Source organism: Epinephelus fuscoguttatus, linkage group LG9 (genome assembly GCF_011397635.1).
Source record: "Epinephelus fuscoguttatus linkage group LG9, E.fuscoguttatus.final_Chr_v1".
Lineage (NCBI taxonomy): Eukaryota > Metazoa > Chordata > Actinopteri > Perciformes > Serranidae > Epinephelus > Epinephelus fuscoguttatus.
In genome coordinates this window covers 41,024,389-41,029,112 of record NC_064760.1, presented here as the reverse complement: position 1 = coordinate 41,029,112, position 4,724 = coordinate 41,024,389, and the positions used below count along the sequence as shown (strand labels likewise).

Here is a 4,724-nt window from a genome sequence, read left to right as displayed (position 1 = left end):
GGACAAGATCAGTGTGTTTTCCTTAGCAATCTCAAAAAGAATAACCTGAGACAGTAATGATTTTTCACAGTACATAAGTTCAGCTCAATCCTGAAGGTTTTGTTTCCACATGAGAAACTGAAGTTGAAAACACGACAGATGTTACAGTTTGTACCTCAAGATTCTGTTTCTCAAATGTACTCAGGCCGAGGCTTGGTCTGGTTTGATCTTCATTACCACTCTCTGAAGAAACTCAGAGGAATACTTCATGGCATCTGGATACTCGAGATTCACACAATAGATGACGCCCATAAGCATGGCAAAGCTGTGTGCTTTAATGTTGTGAAGCACAATGGTCTCCTCAACCACAACTGCCACATTGAAGATCTCGTGTGGAATGGCCCCTTGTTTGCCTTCATAGCCTATCAGGATTCCAAGCTGCAACCCCTTCATGGCTTCATCCACGTTCTCGGCATGAGCCTTGAAAAGCAGAAATAACGTATGACCATTTTCATCCTCAAGTACATCAGCTTTACAAAACCATATCAAAATTAAAGGTTTGGAGAAGCAGAGCATAGTTACAACACAGATGCAGATCGGTAAAGTGTTGAAGATGGGGCCAACAAAACAAGATATTTTAGCCAATTTTAACCACGTAAAAGTCCCACCGTAAAGTAGCAATGTCAGTTCAAGTGCATACCATATTTAAATATTTTTTAAATGAAAAAAATTATCCTTACATCACACATCCTGATGACATTTGATGGATCTTCGCCTGATATGTAGTATGGCAGACCAAGCAGAGCAGCAGCCCTTCTTCTCTTATTTGTGTCCTACAAAACAAAGAAACATGCAGTAAGATGAAAATGTTACAACAAATGGTGCCTAATTTTCTAGTCACCCCCTCTTCCACTTACATCTCTCACAAGGCAGTCCAAAATGTCTTTTAGTGACTGTTTCTTTCTAGGTTCTTGGTTGCTGCGTTATACACTTCCAGCAGTCTTGGGACCAGACCATCAAGTCCTCAAAGAAAAGATTCCAGGAGGTCTACGGTGACAGTCCTCTTGAATTCTGACATAATCTGAGGAGACAGACAGAAAATACTGAACATATTTCTCAATAGGACACAGTACAGTGTCTGACATAACATGATTAAAACCCTTCTGTTGTCCTCAGGTCAAGAAAGGAGGGGAGTAAGGGAAGGAAGGGAGGGAGGGAGGGAGAAAGGAAAGAAGAGCAGAGGAAAGAAGGAAGGGAGGAAGGAAGGAAAGGAGGAAGGAAGGGAGGAAATGAGTGAGGAAGGAAGGGAGGGAGGAAATGAGTGAGGAAGGAAGGAAGTATGGAAGGAAGGGAGGAGGAAGGAAGAAGGGAGGACGGAAGGAAGAAAGGAAATAAGGGCGGGAGAAAGAAGGAAGGGAGGAAGGAAAGGAGTAAGGAAGGGAGGGAGGAAATGAGTGAGGAAGGAAGGAAGGGAGGGAGGGACGAAAGGAGGAAGAAAGGAAGGAAGGAACAGTGGGATTAATTTGACCCCGGAGGACAATAGGAAACTCTTTGTGGAATACAATTGCAGTCATGTGAATACCTGTCTCTCGTGGAACAGAGCTGGCCATCGGGAAATTACTTCAGTGATGAGTGGCTGATCTCCAATGATCTCTATTCTGCGCTGAGAAAACATGGCAACCATCAGATTCTCCAACAGCTGGTGATCAGGATCTCATTTTTGCATTTCAGCCTCCATTATCTGGCGTTTCTCCTCCATGTTTTCAGGACATTGTCCTTCAGGTGGATCAGGACAGTAATTCACCTCACCCTTCTTGGACTTCTTGACACATTTTCCCTTCGAGCCTCTTCCTTTTCGTTTGTTTATGACCACTTCAGGGCATCCTGCTGCACTCAACTTTTGTCGGTAGTTTCCAAGCTTAAATTTCAGGCTGTGAAACCATGAATACCATCCCTTTTCAGACCCTGGCTCTGGCAGACAGAGATGCTTTTCCACCAGTGCTTTGGGTACACTCTCGTAGTGGTCCCTCTCAGGATAAGCAGTAATCTTCGACATACTGCCTGCAAGCATGTCAAGGATATCAGTCTTTAAACCTTTAGGAATCACCATCACAGATTCATCCTTACTGTATCTACAGTTTGAAGTTCTCTCCTTCTCCCCTACTGCCTCTGTCCAATCAGGTAAGTAGACATCACAAACGTCAAGGTCCTGTCTGGATTCACAGATAAAGAGCTGAATCTTGACAGTGTCAGAGCAGTTGAAGCTAGCAGTTAGTCAAAATGACAAACAGTTGCCCAAAATGAGCAACACACTTACAAAAGCTTCAAATTATGCCCTCAGTAATAAACATGTTATTAAATTCATACGAGACTCAATAAAATAAACATCACAAAAACAGAATTTCTGGCAGAGCTGTTGTAACAAAAAACATTAGATTTTACAGGTGTCCATAATAAAAGGACTGAGTGTATATGAGTATGTATGAGATATGTATGTGTATGACTTGAGATTGCACAATTGAAATTTTATCAAAATTGCAATATGACCTACTGCAGTGGTTCTCAAACTTTTTTACATCAAGGACCCCTAAACTGATACAAATTAGACCACGGACCCCCATTTGAAAAATTTTTTGAAACAAACACCAGAGATAAACAAATATTTGTTTTGAGACTGAATAACGTTACTTTCTTAGTCAATGTACGTTCAAATTAGGGAAAATGGCATAAATTTTTGGAAACATTTTAGAGAAATTTCTGGAAAAAAAATAATGTTACTGGAAAAAAGTCATAGAATTTCTAGAAAAAAAAGTGGTAAAATTTTGAGAAAAAGTTGGGGACTCCCTTGAACCCTCTCAAGGATCCCACTTTGAGAACCACTGACCTACTGCAATATACAATACTGCAAGCGTTAATAAGTAATTACTTACAACAGGTTTATTTCAGTAAGAAGGTCTTGGGAGTGACCAGGAGGCAGCCCTGAATGAAGTATTACATCAGTGGCACGTAGTCGTTGAGATCCTCTGGTTTCACCAACAGACACTCAGTCCGATTTTTTTTCACAAGATGGTAACTCCTCAGATGCTCCACATAGTATGCTGTAAAAGGTTCAATAACAAAGCAAACTTGACAAGCCAACACAATGTATATTTCCAAAATCTTCCCAAAGTCCGGCAGTCCACTTGTGCTCCCAGCAGAAAGAATCATTCCCTTTGAATACTTTGTTCCATTTAGGAAGACGTGAGGGGTCAGTCCTACTGTGTCAGCATCACCAAATCTATTCAAGGTGGCTTGTCTGACAGCAGCGTCTGAGACTTCGAGGCACATATCAGACACCTTTGCAGTTTCATTCTCAGGCTTGAAAATGCTTGGCATTTCAAGATAGTGTGCCAACATGAGTTGATGTCTTGAAGTGAGCGTAAGCAGAATGTTTTTAAAGTTGTTGGCATCCCCCACAACTTTTTAAAAGAAAGAATGTTTTGCCTCAAACCTGATTGTCCAACATTCAGTTGGAGGTCCAAACTTTTGAATAAGATGTGGATAATGTTCGACAAAGTGATGTTTGGAATCAACTTTTTTTCAGGGAAAACTGTCTGCAGCAACTGTCTGTGGTCTGATATTTTTGCTTGTAAATAACAAAGTAAGTCTGGAGTGAAACATGGGGTCGACAATAATTCCACCAAGTCTTTGAGCTCAAGGACTAATTCCCATGTTTGATCACCTTCTGGAACACAGTGACCAATGATGAGGGGAAGGAAACGCACAAGACTCCAATTTTCACGTCCATTACCGCCGCGAGTCTTATTCCGCTGGAAAGTTGCTGGAATTTTCTGAGGGTGGCTTGTCTTGTCAGCAAACTTAAAAGGAAAGCCTTGCAGTTCACTATTAAGTTCGTCTAATGTGAAACAGTTCTTAGAAATTAAATCTGCAAGACACAGACTTTGCTCTCTGGGTACAGTGCCTTCCAGCACATCATGTAAAAAGTCAGGTGGAAAGCCTTGGCATGCATGAAAACCTGTCAATCTGTTGACAGGACATTCTCGTTTCACACCATCAATAGACACAAGTTCACTCATAATACATTTACAGCTTCATTGTACAACTCTGGTGTTCGTAAAACAAAATTACCACTTCTAACATCACAAGTCTGTATTACTTCATGATTAGCCAGACAAAACCTACAAAATTTGTCCACATTAAAGGACTCCTGGAACCCACCTAAGGAGTGTGCAGCCAAGTTGTCAGCAGCCACATACAAAATGGTCCCACTTACATTATAAGCAAGTTTCTCAACAAACACACCAACAGTTTCTAGATATTGTATGTCTTTTATCAGTGGCTCCAAAATACTATTATACCCATAAATTTTGATATACTCAGTCTTGCACAGTAAAGCTAGCTAAATTGATGACAGTGATGACTTGTATCTTCTTGGCAAATTGGCAAGAACCCAATACACACCACAAACTTTGTGTTTTTTTCTGGAGGTGCCCAAGGGATTACAAATTTCAAAATTGTCAATGTACAAAGTTATACATAAATTAACATCTTCATGTGAGAGAATCTGATTTCTTTTAAAGTAGTCACCATCCAGACATGATGTGTAATGTCCAGACTGTTCAACTGGTCTGTTTACTCTCAACTCATGCAATACCTCGTCTCTTTTCAGAAGTTCATAAAGTAACTTTAGAACAGGGACATAAACAACAGTATGAGACCTTTTTTGTCTGCTCAAAACATATTCA

The 4,724-nt window shown here is 40.6% G+C and overlaps 1 long non-coding RNA gene across 1 annotated transcript; it reads right to left on the bottom strand.

Annotated features, from left to right (window-relative positions):
- Positions 1-719: 719 nt before the first annotated feature.
- On the bottom strand, positions 720-2,077 carry LOC125894332 (uncharacterized). Its single transcript, XR_007450057.1, has 3 exons — positions 1,562-2,077; positions 897-1,060; positions 720-812 (listed from the first exon to the last, which is right to left on the bottom strand). It is a non-coding gene; the product is annotated as an uncharacterized LOC125894332 (long non-coding RNA).
- Between the last annotated feature and the right edge of the window lie 2,647 nt (positions 2,078-4,724).